The sequence below is a fragment of the Ambystoma mexicanum genome, chromosome 2q (genome assembly GCF_040938575.1).
Source record: "Ambystoma mexicanum isolate Mex_15411 chromosome 2q, UKY_AmexF1_1, whole genome shotgun sequence".
Classification (NCBI taxonomy): domain Eukaryota; kingdom Metazoa; phylum Chordata; class Amphibia; order Caudata; family Ambystomatidae; genus Ambystoma; species Ambystoma mexicanum.
Genome location: NC_090924.1, coordinates 235455011 through 235473111, shown reverse-complemented (window position 1 = coordinate 235473111; position 18101 = coordinate 235455011). Strand labels below are relative to the sequence as shown.

Here is an 18101-nt window from a genome sequence, read left to right as displayed (position 1 = left end):
CGTGTAAAGTAGTAGCAGCACCAGCAATCACTCTACTTATCTGTAAAGACTGGAGGGGGGTGTCTGTACTTCTGCTCTCTATACAGTAGAGGGGAGGCACAGAGGACCCCAGCGAAGATTCTCTATTACGGTAGCAATGGACAAGCAATCAAGGCCTAGCTTCTCAGGAGGTGATGCAGGCTGGTTCTTAAGTACAGTGTAGTCCCCAAGCCCCCACAAAGGAATGTCCACACACTGTATTAGTTAAAACACAGTCTTCATATAATTAAGTTCAAGGTTATGTACACAATCACAATAACTCACTTTGTGCTCATTGAATCTACAATGGCAAATATATACAGTTCTACGTGGTACCACGATTATTATTAGATTCCATTAAAGTGCATCAACTGTACTCTGGTTAAATGTCATACAAATCAATTAATGAAGGTAACCAACAATAGACATAGGAGGAAAGCAGTTGGTTAGAACAATTGGCTGAATACTGGCCCTGTCACCTAGACAGTTCTGTGTGGAGATCCCCCCACCTGGGCAACCTGTAAAGTAAAGATATATCACAAGCTCAGTCCATATATTGTTTTAGAAGTCTTATTTCCTTCTAAAATAGTTCTACAATCCCAATGTACCTGGAATAGCAGAGGTTGTCGTCGGGTCATCGACGGATCCTTCTTGAGCAGCTCCCTTTAAGGCAGGAGCCACGGATCGTCGAGATCCCACGAGAAAAAAGAGGTGAATGACGACAGCGAGGCGGCAGGTTCGTTCCTAGCGGTGGTCATCGACAATGGAGCTTTGGCGTCCTGCAAGGAAGAGGCGTGTGGGGCACCTCGAAGACGTTAGTTCAGGACCGCAAAGAAATTGTGAAGAACTGTGGCCGAGCAAGGGTGTCAAGTCGTCCGGCGTCTCTATGGTCGTTAGGTGGCGTGAAACCCACCAGCGGATGCTCCTCGGCGCGTCGGCGGCCTCGACTTTCTCTGGCAGGACAAAGTGGTCGACGGTGTAGGCAAGAGCGTCCTTGGATCAAATGTTACTTAGGCAAAGGGAGCACGGCGGCTCCGGTCAGCGACGGCGGTTGTCCACAGGGATGGACAACAGTGTCCGGACGCTTCTCCTTGTGATTCTGCGGTAGTCCTCTTTGGTAGGCCTGTCTACCAGGGAGCTTTGGCAAAGATCAGCTGGTGCACGATGGTCCCTCGTAGCTCGGGAAGAGGGCGCCTATCCAGGTCCTCTCTGAGTCAGTCTTTGTGACACAGCAGCTTTCAGATCGACGAAGTAGAGCAGCAGCAAGACTTATCTTCCAACAGGGCTTCAAGGTTAAGCTTCAGTTTCAACTCCAGTTTCTCTTCAGCTTCTGAACACGAATTCTAGCAGTGAGAGGCCCCCTGATATACTAGTTGATCTCCCATTCATTCTGCTGGGTCACACTCAGGCAACCAATCGGTCAGAAGGGCATTCATGCAGGCAGGCAGCCGATCAGGTGCACAGTGCATTCAGGCCATTGACTTCTCTCCAGACACTCACAACAAGTTATGTGCATTGGGACAAGTACCCAGCCATTCAACACTCCACACTGCATTCATATCAGTTTCTGGGAGGGCTGTCTCAGTCATTGTGTCAAACACCAGAAACCAGACATCCACAACAAGAGGTGCATATTGGTCACACACTCTATTCACCCAGGTCCCACCCACAGGGCGTACCCACAACATACAGTCACTCGGAAGACTCCAGCCAGTCTGGCCTGGACATCACAACAACACCATATATGGAACTTCCACCCAACAGCCAGTCAGGATGAAGGGACAGAGCCAGGGCTTCCCATGACTTTGGGAAAACAAGGTAATAGGCAATCGAAAGCAAGAGGCCACAGGGGCCATCTTGTTTTCTATCAGGAATCAACTGATTCCAATGGCAGGGCATTGTATCCCAAAATGGAGGATACTCAGAGGACCTGTCAAATTCAGCATGGAGCTGCCACCAGCCCATACCCTGCTCACATACACTAGGGGCACAGGGTTGCACCCCCACTCATGGGTGCCATAAGGGTATCCCATGGGTCTGAACATCAAACCAAAAATAGGAAGAGCTGCACTGCCAGGAGACCCACATGGACTCCTGGGCAGAAAACCATACAGAACACAAATGAAAAAGGACTAGAGGACAAGGACAGGGAGGCTCTGTCCCTCCAATGCATTTCCAGCATCACAGTCGCCCACCCCGCAGACTGAGGTTAGGGTGCCTAATCTCCCACAAGATAGACACCCTCATCCAGACGGTCAACATACCTTCTGGAAAGGCCATCTGCATTATCGTGACTCTTCCCTGGTCTATGCTCTATGGTGAAGTCTAGCCCTTGCAGGCTAATGGACCACCTGAGCAGTTTTGGGTTCCCACCCTTCATCTGCATAAGCCACTTCAGCTGCTTATGATCTGTTTGGACCTTGAAGGTAGACCCTGTAAGGTAGGGCCTAAAATGCCTAAGGCTCCAAACTATGCTAAAACATTCCGTTTCAACAGTAGCTCACCCTTGAGTTGTCTACTGATGAATATGATGGGATGTTCCCTCCCTTTGTCATCTAACTGGGACAAGACAGCTCCAATTCCGGTGTCACAGGCGTCAGTTTGAACGATAAAGGGCTTGCTGTAATCAGGCACCCACAACACAGGTGCCCTACACAGACTTTCTTTCAAGCCATTAAAGGCCCTCTGACAATATTCAGTCCAGTGCAACTTCGTAGGCTGTTTGGGTAAAGTCAGAGCTGTCAGTGGTGCAGTGGTGCAGCTATGGTTCCATAGTCTGCCACGAAATTGCGATAATACCCAGTGAGGCCCAAAAAGGCTCTCACCGGGGTTTGAGTAGTGGGAGTCTCCTAGTCATGTACATCCTGTACTTTACTGGGGAGAGGTTGGATTTGACCCCCTCCTACCTCATGACCAAGATACGTGACTTTCCCCTGAGCTATCTGGCACTTGGTGGCCTTGATAGTGAGGTTAACCTTTTTCAAGGCCTGCAACACTGTATCCAGATGTGTCAAATGCTCTTCCCAGGTGGAACTGTAGACAGCAATGTCGTCTAAGTAGGCCACACAAAAGGCCTCCAGCCCACTGAGCGCATGATTGACCAATTTCTGGAAGGTGGCAGGGGCATTCTTCAACCCAAAAGGCATGACCCTAAACTCGTAGAGTCCTTCAGATGTTGAGAATGCCATCTTTTCTTTGGCATGGTCCGTCAGAGCTATTTGCCAATAGCCCAAGGTAAGGTCAAAGGTGCTCACAAATTTGGCAGGACCGATGGTGTCCACTAGCTCATCAGCCCTGGGCAATGGGTGTGCGGCAGTTTTGGTGATGGCATTGACCCCTCTGTTGTCCACACAGAACCTCCAATCCTTGGTACCTGCGTGGGAACTTGCCTTGGGGACAAGGACCACTGGACTGCAACAGGGACTGGTTGAGGGTTCAATAACACCCAGATCCAACATCTTGGCGACCTCAGCCTGGATGTGGTTCTTAACTGTATCTGACATACGGTAGCACCTGCTTTTGACAGGCACACTGTCACCAGTGTCAATTTCGTGCCTACACCACGGTGTAAGGCCTGGTGTCAGTAAAAACAGAGAGGCATACTGCTGGAGCAAAGCCCTGCAGGCCCTCTGCTGCTCTGTCGTCAGATCGGGAGAGAGATGCACTCCCTCCACTGAGCCATGCTAAGGGTTGCTATGCAGCAAATATGGAAGGGGCTCACTCTCATCCTCTTCTTGCTCTGAAGCTAGCAAGGAACATGAGACTTCAGCTCGCCTGTGGAAAGGCTTAAGCCTGTTAACATGGAATACCTGAGGGGCTACCCCATGGACTCCCATGTCAACCAGATAATTGACTTTGCCCATCTTGGAGATGATCCTGAAGGGTCCAGTCCACTTGTCTGCCAAAGCTCTAGGCTTGCTAGGCTCCATCACAAGGATTTCCTGTCCCAGAGTCCAATCCACTTGCGAGGTTTTAAGGTCATACCAGTACTTGTTCAATTCCTGGCTGACCTTGAGATTTGCTGTCGCCTGACCCATCATCTGTGTCATCCTCCATCTGAGGTATAACACATAGTGCCCCACTTGCTTGGCAGGACCTGGAGGGGCTCTTCCTAAGTGCCTAGCATTGACTTGTGAGTTGTATTAAATCTCTCAACCAGACCATTGGTCTGGAGATGGTAAGAGGTGGAGAATTTGAAGGTTACTGTTACGCAGCTGTTGGTCGTGCAGAGTATGGGCTATCCCTCTGTTCCCAAGTATCAGACTGACAATCACGGTAATACCGCCAGAGCGATGCTTAGGACCAAAGAAGGTAGTCCGTAGAGCCAGGACTCGGGAACAACCGGAAGAACCCCTGGAGCGCTGCAAAGGAAGGTATAAGGTTATGTAACTGTACAGAATGTAGTAATCTTAGTGAGAATATCCAGGGCACTAAATACCTGTGAGTACTGGAGCGTTGTCTCAGGGAATCGAAAGTAGGCGTTAGCCAGTTGTTCAGAAAGGGGCAGCGGGTCCGGGCAGACGTGGCAGCAGAGAAGGGCAGGTAACCACCTAAGACAGGACCGGAGTCCTGTTGTAACACATGAAACGTAGAGAGTACCAGAGCAGTCCGAGGGGCTAAACACAAGGCAGTCCGTAGGGCAGAGCGTAGGTCGGCATCAGTGGATCCAAATCCCAAGGTAGTAAAGGGGCAAGACACAAGCAATCCGTTGGGCAAAATAGTTCGTCAACAATTAGTCCAAAGTTCCAAAGCAGACAAGAGTTAGGCACTGAGCGATCCGTAGAACAAAGCCGAGGTCAGATGAAGTAAGGAGTCTAGAAACGAAGCGTAAGCAACACGTGATCTAGAGAGAACAGCTGTGAAGCAACGCTTCCCGTAACCGGACTCCTTTTATCCATGGAAAGGAAACACGTGACCACTGTCACGTGACACGTGTACCCAAGTGTTGAGAATTGCTAGGCAACGAGTCACGTGCTCTGAGCCGCGCTGGATCGCGCAGTCCTCCGTGCATTTCTGTGATGAAGCCTCCAGTTCGCTTGCCATAAACATGAAGGGCGATAAACTCCAGCCCTGCCGAGCATGCCACGCCGTGCCCCATAGCGTGACACCTGATAAGGTAATAAGGTATCCCTGTCGGGACGTGTGTGTTTGGGTGCTGGTTGAGAAGAGGCTGTGGACGTGGGGGGGGCGTGTCTTTGTAGGAGGAGTCGTAGCTTGTGCGGGGAGCAGTGTGACAGTTACCCCACACTTTCCACATGGTTTCCATGTAACTAGACATGAAGTTGGGTCCTCTGTCAGAGACAACCTCCTTAGGGAATCCAACATGGGTAAAAATGCCCAGGAAGCCCTGGCAACCACCTTGGCAGTAACAGTCCGAAGGGGTATAGCCTCAGGGTACCTGGTGGCATGATCAACCAAGAGCAGGATGAACCGAAGTCCACCTGAAGTGGGAGGGTCAACAGGACCGACAATGTCGATGCCCACCCTCTCAAATGGTGTGCCAACCACTGACAATGGCTGCAGTAGGGCAATGACACTGCCTCCAGTCTTGCCAGACAATTGACAAGTTGGGCAGGTCCTGCAGTGGGACTCCACTTCTACTCCCATCTGTGGCCAGTAGAAATGGACAGAGAGCCTCTGTTAAGTCTTATTGGTACCAAGATGATCAGCTAAGGGCACCTCATGCGCCAACTGCAGTAGGAAGAGCCAGTAAACCTGGGGTACCACCAACCTCTTGAGGGCACCAGGTTCAGTTTCAGTGGGCTCACTAACAAGGAGCTCACCCTCCCAATAGATTCTGAAGGTCCTAGGCACTTCTCCTTGTGCCTGGGACAGGGCCTGTTTCCTCAGACCCTCGAGAGAGTGGCACTCTCTCTGTCCCTTACAGAAGTCCGCCCGGGAGGGTCCCCCTTCAGCCAACAGGCATCGAAGGTCGGGGTGGTCCTCTGGGTTGAGAACCCCTCCCACAGGAGAGTCTTCTATCTCTTCTCTCTCAGGAGTTGAGTTTGGGTTTTCCACTGGACCCAGACTGTCCGGAGCATGGATCCCAATGGGCGCTGCAGGAACAGCAGGAAGAGAAGGAACCCCCTTCACAGAGGTGGCCTTCTTGTTCTTCCATCTTCTTGCCTTAGGTCTCGCCTTTGGCTCGGGTACCTGACTCACAGCCAGACCCTGTGTCACCTGTGACCTAGTGACTGCAGCAGCAGTCATGGGTAGACCATCCGAGATCAACGCCAACTCTACTAGATCATTTCCTAACAGAATGTTAGCAGGGACATTGTCCTGAACCAGGACAGGAAGCTTTCCCTGTCTTGTCTCCAATCATGAGTGTGACTAAGGCTACAGGCGATCATTTGGGAGTCCCACCAGCTAACCTGGTGGTTCTCAGAGGAGCACCTACATAGTCCTCTGACTTGAGCAGGGTCCTGTACACCACTGTCATGCTTACCCCAGTGTCTCTCAAGCCAGTAGAAGGCTGGCCACTCAAGAGGACACTTCTCAAAAACCTACGGGTGTTCTGTGGGATAGTGACCAGTACTTCTGTGTACTGGTCCCAGGCCCCAAGGGACACTAAGGAAATCTCTACAGGAGCACCAAATGTGATCCCTGTAGAGGAGGGGAGGACACTGCCTCCACCTCAGACATGGGGTAAGGGTAGCTCAGGCTGACAGCCTGTACTCCAAGTGCCTTACCTTTACACTTGGGGTCACCCCTTTTGTGATCCAGAGCCCCACAGTCGCAACAAGTGCCAGGAATGCGGGGTACGGCACTGGAACCACTGGCACCCTGCTTTGCAGCAAGCGGACCACTTCTCTTATTCCCACCCTCAGATGACTTATCCCCACTAGATTTTTGGATATTAGGAGAGGAAGATTTTGGTTTACCCGACTGTGATTGCTTCTGGGACTCCTCAGCTTTCTTTGTCCTTGTCCTTCCCACTGGAGTCCTTAGGGGACACCCGGTGGGAGACTCACTTGTCAGCCAACCTAGCTAGCTTAAAGGGATCCAAAATGTTCTGGTCAGCAACATACTGACGCAGCTCTGGTGAACAGGCTTCATAAAAATGATTAAAACACAAAAGGTGGGACAATTCAACAAAAGGTGGGACAATTCAACAAAAGTTTTCACCTTGTATCCATCAATCCACCCCATCATGTTCATGTGCGCAGCACTCACCCAGTCAACCCAAGACACATTTTCTCTTTTCTTAAAATCCCTGAACCTTTTAAGGTATTGAGTAGGTGTCTTGCCATACTTGGCAATCAAAGCAGACTTCATGTACTCATACTGACCCCTTTCTTCCACACTCAGTTTCAGAATGCGGTCATATCCAGTCTGAGGCACTCTGCTTAACAAACACTTAGCCCAATCTCTCTTATCTACATCATGAATTACACAAGCCATTTGAAACGCTTCAATCCACTAGAGGATTTCTGAACCCTCCGCAAACACACTAACCAAATCTTTCATAAACCTGATAGCTGGGCATCTGCCACTATCAACGGGTTTAGCTGAAGACTTCACTCTAGCTTTCTCTAGCTGGATTCTCTGACACTCAGTGTCCCGGTTTTGAGTTCAAGGTCCTTATCTTTGAGTTCAAGATCCCTATTGTTGAGCCCCACTTGTTGTGCCAACTCCTCTTTCTTAAGCTCAGCATCTATTTCCAACTTGCAGTATTCAAAGGCCAATTTCATCCTTAATAACTCAAGCTCTAAGGAATTGCTGGGGTTTGAAACAGGGGAAGCAGGAATGGTGGCATTCCCAGAAACAGATTCTGCAACAACCCCAAGGGTAGAGTCCTCATTGGTTGCATCCCCCCTTCAAGAGTTTCGCCATCAGTCTGGTAGTCCACCAGGGAAGCTATCATCTCAGCCCTAGACTTATCCACAAAGTCTAACTCCCTGGCTTCACAAGCACTCTGGAGAGCCTCTAAGCTCATCCTAGTCAATTTACCATTTGCAATAGACTCTATTGCTTGTAATGTAGGTATCTTGTACACAACTAAACCTCAATTTAACAAAGTTCAGATATGTTGTAAGTGGCACGTTATACAGCGATTCTTAAAACCATAAGCATCCCACCGCTGCCACCAGTGTAAAGACTGGAGGGGGGTGTCTGTACTTCTGCTCTCTATATGGTAGAGGGGAGGCACAGAGGACCCAAGCCAAGATTCTCTATTACAGTAGCAATGGACGAGCAATCAAGGCCTAGCTTCTCAGGAGGTGATGCAGGCTGGTTCTTAAGTACAGTGTAGTCCTCAGGCCCCCACAAAGGAATGTCCACACACTGTATTAGTTAAAACACAGTCTTTATATAATTATGTTCAAGGTTATGTACACAATCACAATAACTCACTTTGTGCTCAGTGAGCCTACAATGGCAAATATATACAGTTCTACGTGGTACCACACTTATTATTAGATCCATTCAAGTGCATCAACTGTACTCTGGTTAAATGTCACACAAATCAATTAATAAAGGTAACCAACAATAGACATAGGAGGAAAGCAGCTGGTTAGAACAATTGGCAGAATACTGGCACTGTTACCTAGACACAGTTCTGTGTGGAGATCCCCCCACCTGGGCAACCTGTAAAGTAAAGATATATCACAAGCCCAGTCCATATATTGTTCTAGAAGTCTTATTTCCTTCTAAAATAGTTCTACAACCCCAATGTACCTGGAATAGCAGAGGTCGTCGTCGGGTCGTCGAGGGATCCTTCCTGAGCATCTCCCTTTAAGGCAGGAGCCACGGATCGTCGAGATCCCACGAGGAAAAAGGGGTGAACGACGACGGCGAGGCAGCAGCTTCGTTCCTAGCGGTGCTCGGCGATAATGGAGCGTTGGCGCCCTGCAACCAATCGGTCAGAAGGGCATTCATGCAGGCAGGCAGCCAATCAGGTGCATAGTGCATTCAGGCCATTCACTTTTCTCCAGACACTCACAAGTTATGTGTATTGGGACAAGTACCAAGCCATTCAACACTCCACACTGCATTCATACCAGTTTCGGGCAGGGCTGTCTCAGTCATTGTGTCAAACACCAGAAACCAGACATCCACAACAAAAAGTGCATATTGGTCACACACTCCATTCACCCAGGTCCCAACCACATGGCGTACCCACAGCATACAATCACTGGGAAGGCTCCAGCCAGTCTAGCCTGGACTTCACAACAACACCATATGTGGAACTTCCACCCAACAACTGCCAGTCAGGGGGAAGGGACAGAGCCAGGGCTTCCCAGGACTTTGGGAAAACAAGGTAACAGGCAATAGTAAGCAAGAGGTCATAGGGGCCATCTTGTTTTCTATCAGGAATCTATCAACTGATTCCAATGGCAGGGCCTGGGTATCCCAAAATGGAGGACACCTGTCAAATTCAGCATGGAGCTGCCACCAGCCCATACCCTGCTCTGTGGGCCACACACAGGTGCCCACAAACATACACTAGGGACACGGGGTTGCACCCCCACCCGTGGGTGCCATAAGACTATCCCATGGGTCTGTACACCAAACCAAAAACAGGAAGAGCTGCACTGCCAGGAGTCCCACTCCTGGGCAGAAAACAATACAGAACACAAATGAAAAAGGACTACAGGACAAGGACAGGGAGGCCCTGTCCCTCCAATGCATTTCCAGCATCACACCATCGCCCACACCTGTCTTGTATCATTGTCAAGGAGGTGGTGTATCATCTTTTGATTATCATTTCTGTGAAGTTTGTGCCTAAGAACCTTCACCTTGTTATGATACAACTGAATGATATTACGTTTTCGGGAGTTATATAGGCCAATCATACTTGGCTAGGGTCAATTGCCTTAGCTGTCTTCTCTTTTCTTTCTTAAGGGAAGAGATGCGATTGTTAAAGCGGTGACAGTGCTTAGGTACCACCTTACGCTGACGCTGTGCAGTCCATTTCAATTGTTCCTGAATGCGGACTTCATTCTGGCATTCAGCTATGATAGGTGTAATCCAAGAATTAGCCGACACAGAACAGAGCATGGGGTCATTTCTCAGGCGGTTCATTAAAGTCGCACAAGTTTTAAAATCCCATCTAACCGCTATATGTGGACGATCCATGACCAAAAGAGCTAGGGCAGTCACAGGTTTATGCATGAGTTTTGAGATATTCAGAATCAGTTTTAAAGCAAGATGATCACTTGCTCCACATTCACTAATAGATGCTTCCTGTACCAGGTGAAGCAAACTAGTTGATGTGAAGAAATAATCATATCATCGAACGCGCAGAGCCTCTACTCTAGGTGTAGCCATAAGTATCAGATGTAGGCCTAATGTATGGTAGATCCCAAGACATGAAATACTCAACCCATTTTTCCCCATTAAGTACAGAGAGACGAGGCGGGCCTCGAGAAGGAACCATAGGTTTAAACTGGTGGAATTAAAGTCGCCACCAACAATGACCCTTAAAGCCAGATTACGAGAAACTGCATCTTCTAAAATCTGATTCAACCAATCGAACATATCAGATATGGGCGATGCCAATCTATGCCAGCATAAGCTTACAACCAAAATTCCCTCGTTCATTGACCCTGGAAAATGGAGTTCCACCACAAGAAAAACCTCATGGGCAAAGACTAGTTTAGACACTATTCTACAGGTTTTGCCAATCGATATTTCAAGACCCCCAGAAGGGTGCACCAATAAGCCCCATTTGGCTGGCTGGTAGTAAGTGTCATAACCCTCCACAACAAACCGAGTTAAATGCATGGTTTCCTGAAGAAGAATAACAGTAGGTCGTAGATCAGGATCAAGGTGTGAGGCCCAAGATAAAAAGTGTCTTAGGCCACACAGATTCCACGACATAAAGGTCACCCCTATAAAATCATTCTAGTGGTTTAGGTTCTGAATATTGGACTGCATGGGAATAGATGGAATTGATCCCACAATCCCAGTTAATGCAGTTGCAAAGATCATAAGTTGCTTAAGCAAATCATCATTAAGTTGGGAGAGAATTTGTCCCATAACGGGGACACCTGGCACCTCAATCTTAATAGGAGGGGGTTTCCACAAAGGCAGTCACTTCCGATTCAGACGGAAAAATGTACGGGATGAGCCCAATCAACTCAAAGTCATCTCTTGGTTCCCAGATCAGTTTAATAATGATATATGAATGGTATCCGCAAATCATCCGCTGTCAATTTTGGGATGATAACCGGACCCAGTCAATATCATCTGATCTGATTGTCCTCAGGGAAGGAATTGCTTGGAATGCTCTCAAAATAGTAGAACGATTCAAACTTGATTCTCCATTTGGACCAGCCTTTGCTTCCCACCCCATAATATATGGCATTTCAGGCGAAAGTGCCATCTCAACCTCGCTTAGTCCCTCTTCTAAATTCATATCCAAGAGATTAACACTGGAGTTAGGTTGTACTTTAGGGGTCTCATCATAGCCTACACGGGCCACCACATGTGCACCCAAGGCAGTTACTAGTTTTACTGGTGCACTACATAGATTTCCAGAATGCACATTCGCAGTATTGGATTCAACAGGCTTAAGATACAACTCAGCTCTTTGCACTTTGGGAGTAAGCATTGTCTTTAAATCTGGTTTCGTTACTGGATTAATTGTACTTAGATTCAATGGCTTTTGGGGCATTATTCCACCTGTGCCTTTAATTATATTTGATGCTTTTTTTTTAAATCTCAAGTGGCGGATAGAATTTCAATCAGTCAGATTGCTTATGTTGGTCATAAACAAAGGGGGCATCTTGGATTTCTTGTGAGAACTAGATTCCAGTATGCCCTGTTGTGCTGGGATTTTTTGGAGTTTCTATTTTCCCTTAACTACTTTTGGTATTGGTACCGCATTTATGTTCTCAATATTCATTAAGGTTTTAGATTCTGCATTAAGCTGATGCAAATCAATAACCCCCTCTTCGTTTGATAGATTACAGATGTCCTTAACATCATGGAAGCATGATTATCGTTTTTCTTCAAGAATTCATTTTGAGGCTTTTTTGATTTTGCGCTCTAAGATTTATTCTGTCGGGCCACTCATTTTAATGCCATTTTTTGTTTGATTTCGAGACAACACAGAAACCGAGACGTCCGTGTTTTCCAGCACTGGCGGCACAACAGCAAAATAATCATGCAACATGAAAATCATATTCCAGGTCTATCAAATTAGTTAGTGCAGTGGACTATTAATCGGTTCACTGTAGAAGCATCATTTGAGTTGCCCGGCTGCTCACCCCATGGGTCATTGGGGTTGGGCTGGTTGTCATATGAGGTCACATTAATATTCTGTACAATTTTATGAATTGGCAGTGAATTCTCAGTAACAAGCTGAGTAAGGACCGTCACTAATTCTGCCAAATTCGGTTCGCCACTGCTCACATTTCCAGCAGCTAATTGATCAAAAGACTTAATTGGGTTGCCTATCATCCTATAATCCGGAGGTGTTTGTACAGCCCTATCCACAGTGGGCACATTATGGTTATTTTTGCCAGCTGTTCGGGCAGCCACAGTGTCACAAGCAAAAAGAAGCCCTTCCACCCGATTAATTTTGCATAGAATTTCGACAGGTGCACCCTCCATAACTCCAATTCCAGAGTGCGTGTGTTCATGCCATCTGTCCAGCAAATGTAATATTCGCGTTAGCACCGGAAAATCCGTGCCCATTGCCGAAGTGTCTAAAGGATGTTGGCCAGCCATGGCCCGAACTTCAGGAGCACTCCAATCATAGTGATGATTGGTGGTACCTGAATCAGGTCCCAAGAGCAGTGCAGCTGCCGGCTGATCTATGGACATTTCAGGAAAATCTAAAGGACACTGACCACCCGTTGGATGAGCTTCAGGGTTGCTCGCCTCAGAATGATGCATGGATATGCCTATATCATGGTCCGAGAGCATTAAGGCTACCATAGGTTTTAAATGACCCTGCACATCGGTCGGGGAGCTAGATTTCCAATTACCAAAGTCACCCGTAGAGTAGTCAGCATTATGGTCTCTCATACAAACGCTGCCTTTACTCAATCCGACCAGTGCCTGTTGAGGCTTGCTAAACAGTTGTACATTTTCAATGCGCCGGCCACTTTGATTTACCTGGGTAGAAGGTGCGAGGGAAAACCACATGCGTTTCCCTAGCTCAGCTTCAATAGCGGGGGCAATCATAGAGACATCATTTAATTTACTCTTGAAACTCTCTATTCCCATTTTCTTAAGGATATCTACACGTTCATTAATTTCTTCATCAGATATTACTATCATTGCCTTCCATTTGATCTGAAACATTAATTTCTTTCATTTTAAATGTTTTTAACGCAGGCAATGAGTCATATGGCCCTACAACCATCTCACCCTCCGATATTACAGGGTTAGTACACATTTCAACGTCCCCTAATGTGTGGGATTTCTGAGAGCCAGAGGGGGGCTGTAATTCCTCACATACGGTGGTGCCCACCTCGCTGCTCTCTTCAAGCCCATTTAGGCACACCGAGGTAGGTAGTTCCATCACCCCCAGCTGTGAGCCTAGGCTCAAGCCTGCTAAGGGCTCACACAATTTGCGACTGCTTCTAAGCCCATTGACCATTTTTTCAAATCGCCAATAGGGATCACACCACACTCTACCAGTAACTCACCCTCCCAAAGGGGGAAATTCACAAATCACAACAAGTCTGACAGGGTAAATACCGCACCACTCAGGTTCAAGGCTCGAATAACCTCTCACGTCACTTTGTAAAGCATGAGTCGGTAATAGTGATGAGTAAACTCAAAGCTACTTTGTGCTGAAGAATAATGGCATGGAATTTCAAAGACACTCTGGTTATAGTTGTCCCCGCACCAAACACACTCAACAATCAAAGAGCACAAAGAAACACAATCACTGCACAGCCTTAATCGGCGTGCAAAAACCAAATAGACAAAAAGATTGTTTTACAAATTTCCTGCAACTTCAATACGGCTTTGACCCAGGCATCGTGATGAAGTAATGTTGCAGAATCACCTGCTGGCTCTACTCTAAGGGGTAGGGGCTCAAAGGCACGAGGCCCACAGGCACCCCCACACCTACTCAAATTCAGGTCACTACAACCGACCTTTCTGAGCAGTCTCATGACTTTTACTAAACTGTGCCGAAGTAATGCGGCTATGCGGACTCAAGCTGCTTTGCACTAAAGAATAAGGGTAAGTAGGCTCAAAGGCACTCAGCCCGCAGTCACCACCACCCCAAAAAAGGAAAGAAATCAAACAGCACAAAGGCACACAATCACAGTGGCGCCTTGAGTCGACAGAATCGTTCTTTTGCAGATTTCCTGCAGCTTCGATGCAATTTTAGTACAGGCAACAGGGTAAAATAATGTTAAAGGACATTTGTACCGCGCACTATCACCACCGGAGTGGTCCGCTGGCGCTCTGGCGGTTCTGAAAGAGGAGGGGAGGTTGAGTTAGTGGGAGGAAGCAGGAAAAGTGCAAGAGAGCAGTGATGTGCTGTTGGTGGCCTCAGCCCGGTGCGTCCGTTGGCTGGGCCTGGGGTGTTTGCGGCCAGTAGTCGTTGTGTACTGTTGTGCAAGACTGTGCGTTTTTGTTTTGTTGTTGCAGTGTAGTGTGCGGTTTGTTGTGCTGTAGGTTTGGTTGTGTTTGGTTTGGAGTTTGAGAGGTATATGCAGAAGGGGAAATTGTTAGTAGGGTTGGTTAGTTTACGTCTCTATCCCGAATTGAGGTGCTCGGCTTGCGTGGTCTCCCCTGATGCGGTTCTGTCCAGATCTGGGCCCGACTGGCATATAAGGTTCCTTACTCCTCTGGCCCCCACCTCTGACATGCTCTCTCATAGCTCCCCTTAATAATGATGTTGGATCACTAGCTTACGCAGCTCTGTAGCGTGGGGGCTTAAAGGCACTACTCTCACAGTCACCCCCACACCAGTCAAATTCAGGGTTCAAGCATCAGACTATTCAAGACACACGCATAACTTTTAGTAAAGTGTACAGTAGAAATGCTGATGCGTGGACTTAATCCGCTTTGGGCTGAGAAAAAGGTGGCAGGGAAGCTCAAAGGCACTAGGCTTGCAGTCGCCCACATGCCCAACAAAAACAAAAATAAGAAAACAGAAGAACACCGACACAGGTGCCCCTTAATAAAACAAGAGAGTCAGTGTGCAGATTTCCAGTACAACACTGTCAGATCGACTGGTGAACAAGCCAAGCGAGTCCTGTAGGAGGCTTTTTAGAAAGTCCACATCTCACAGTCACACATCCACGCAGGAGCAAAACAACGGACTCCAGACAGAGCGTATGGGATGAGCTATAGCCGGAACGTGCAGGGGTTGCTGCACACCCTTCACAGTGTGATCTAAACGTACTTGCTGAAACGTGCAGTTCCTGCAATCCAGTTTGTTTTATGCTGAGTGTTCGCGTGCAAAACAAGTTCCGTGCTCTCACTTACCGTTGGCGACCCCAAGCGGTTTAGGATCTTGCCACCTGTTTAAACAGGGGAAACCAGTACGGTATGTGCATCATGGGCAATCCAATGAAATATGATCAAAGTTCAGCAGCCGGCTAAAGGAGCGAGGAAGAGTTCCAAAAACATCAAAGCATAAAGGAGGCTGAGATCTTACCAGCTGAAATTAAACAGTTTCACTGACCACTGAACCATAGACCCGCAAACACCAAACACACTGCTGGCATACCATGCAGCGCTCTGCGCATGCGCAGTGTGTTTATAGTTGGAAAGTAAATCAGCCGAGGTAGAAAGAGGACTATTAGGAGGTGGATACAAAGTAGCTGCTGGTCTCCAGGAGAAATACTCAGAGGTCCTTCCACACCAGCGATGCCAAACACACTGCTGGCAACCCACGCATTTGCGGTGTGTTTATAGTTGGAAAGTAAGTCAGCCGAGGTAGAAAGAGGACTATTAGGAGGTGGATACAAAGTAGCTGCCGGTCTCCAGGAGAAAAACTCGGAGGACCTTCCACACCAGCGATACCAAACACACTGCTGCCACACCGCGCAGGTAGATTTAGAAAGAGGCTGTTGCAATAGTCAAGCTTGGAGAGAACCAGAGCTCTCGAGACAGTACGCTTCTGGGGGAAGGAGAGGAAAGGAAGAATACCTCTGAGGAGGTGCAGTTGCTAGTTTCACTTCTTAGAGACATCAGGGATGTGAGGAGAGAAGGAGACTGTGGAGTCGGAGATGACCCTGAGGTTCTTAGCCTCACAGGTGGGAGAAGGAAGAGGGTCAAGGGAGGCTGGTCAGAGAGAGACAGGAAAGGGGGGTGCAGGTGTGCCGATGAGGAGAATCTCCATTTACTGGCACTAAGGCAGAGATAATGGGCAGCACACCACTCCTGGATAGCAGACAGTCGGAGATGAGAAAAGGAGAAGAGGTGGCAGAGGGAAGCCTGAAACCGAGCTGAGCGTCATCCGCAGAGCATTGACAGTTAGAGCAAAGAGCGGCAATGTCGTGGGCAAGGGATGCCAGGTATTGGTTGAACAGCCAGGGAGAGAGGTTGGACCTCTGGGGAACACTGCAGGTAGAGAGTGAGATAGAGGAAAGGAAGGACACAAGTTGGACCTGGGAGGGTCAATCAGCGAGGAAAGAGGTCAGCCAGGCAAGGGCCTGATCAGTGATACCCAGGTTATCACGGAGACGGTTGAGCAGAATGGCAATGGTTGACCGTGTCAAAGGCAGAAGAGAGATCATGTAGGATGAGGACAGAAGGGGTGTTGGATACAAGGTTGGAGAGTATGTCTTCACGGATGTTCCGGAGAGCAGGTTACATGCTTCTGGCAGCTCTAAAGCCAGGCTGATGGTCATGGAGACAACCAAAAGAATCGTTGTGAAGATTATGGGATGGCCAGCTTTTCCAGGAGTTTGCCCAGGAAAGGAGTGATGGAGATCGGGAGATAGTTAGCCGTGCATGAGGGATCGGCTGAGGGTTTCTTGAGAAGAGGGTGCACAAGGGAATGCTTCAGAGGGGAGGGGAAGGCTCCAGAGGTGAAGGAGAGGTTGCAGAAGTTGGCCAGAGCAGGGGCAAGGGTGTCAATGTGGTCCTTGATGGCTTTAGACGAACAGGGAAGAACCTGTTTTGATGAGACTTTCATAGATCAGAATTGTCTAGAAACCTTGCCAGGGGAGAACAGAGTAAAGGAATAGAAAGAGGGTGATGGGGCAGTTCCTGGAGGGCCAGAGATAGCAGACAGAGATGGGGGAAGAGTAGGAGAGGAAGAGATGGTGGACAGGATGTCCTGTTTCTTTTAGATGAAATGAGAGGTAAGGGCCGTGCAAAAAGTCCTGGGAAGTGACGGGAGAGGTAGAGACTGCTGTAGGGTTGGCCAGCTCCTTGCAGATTTTAAAGAGTTCGGCCGAGTTGTTACATGCCGCAGAGACGCGGGCTCGGAAGTGGGCTCTCTTCTTAGTATGGGCAAGGAGCCGGTATTGCCTTTGGAGCAGGCGGCAGGCCGGTTTGTCAGAGGATGTACAAGAAGCCCACCATTTCCTCTCAGCCACCCTACACTTGTGTTTAATGGTAGCTAGGTCGGAGTCATACCAAGAGTTGCACTTGGCTTTGGGCTTCAAGCAGATCCTCATGACAGGGGCAAGAGCATCTGAAGTATCACATATAGAGGAGTAGAGCATGGAAAGGGCTGGGTCAGGATGTGAGTGAGACATAGGACGGGGAGGCTAAGTGCTGGCTAAGGGCTCAACTGACACGTTTCATGGGTCGGATGATCGAGAGGGTAGGTGGCAGTTTTGAAGTTGGCTTGGCCTGAGGGGTAGAGATGGAGAGATGGGAGGAGAGGAGGGAGTGATCACTCCAAGAGAGAGGAGTGGACAGAGGGATGGAGAGGGGGAAGGTCAGAGATCAAAACATCCAGCGTGTGCCCTGCAGAGTGAGTCAGGCCAGAGGGGAGAATAGAGAGAGAGAGGGAGAGAACCACATAGATCATGAAAGAGTCCAGAGGAGGAACAGGTATCATCCAGATGGATATTGAGGTCACCAAGGAGGAGGAGGACAGGAAGGAGGAGGAGAGGACTGCCCACTCAGAGAGGAAGGAGGTGATATGACCATGTGGCCGATAGATAGTAGCCACGGTAAGAGAGTGGCCGGGAGAGAGAAAGCCT

The 18101-nt window shown here is 48.5% G+C and overlaps 1 long non-coding RNA gene across 1 annotated transcript in view; it reads right to left on the bottom strand.

The window, feature by feature from the left end:
- The window catches only part of LOC138568939 (uncharacterized), a 73744-nt gene extending 58088 nt beyond the window's left edge, over positions 1–15656 (bottom strand). Inside the window, exon 1 of the long non-coding RNA XR_011303013.1 lies at positions 15596–15656. This is a non-coding gene — a long non-coding RNA (uncharacterized lncRNA). The remainder of the gene's footprint in view (positions 1–15595) is intronic.
- Positions 15657–18101: the final 2445 nt, after the last annotated feature.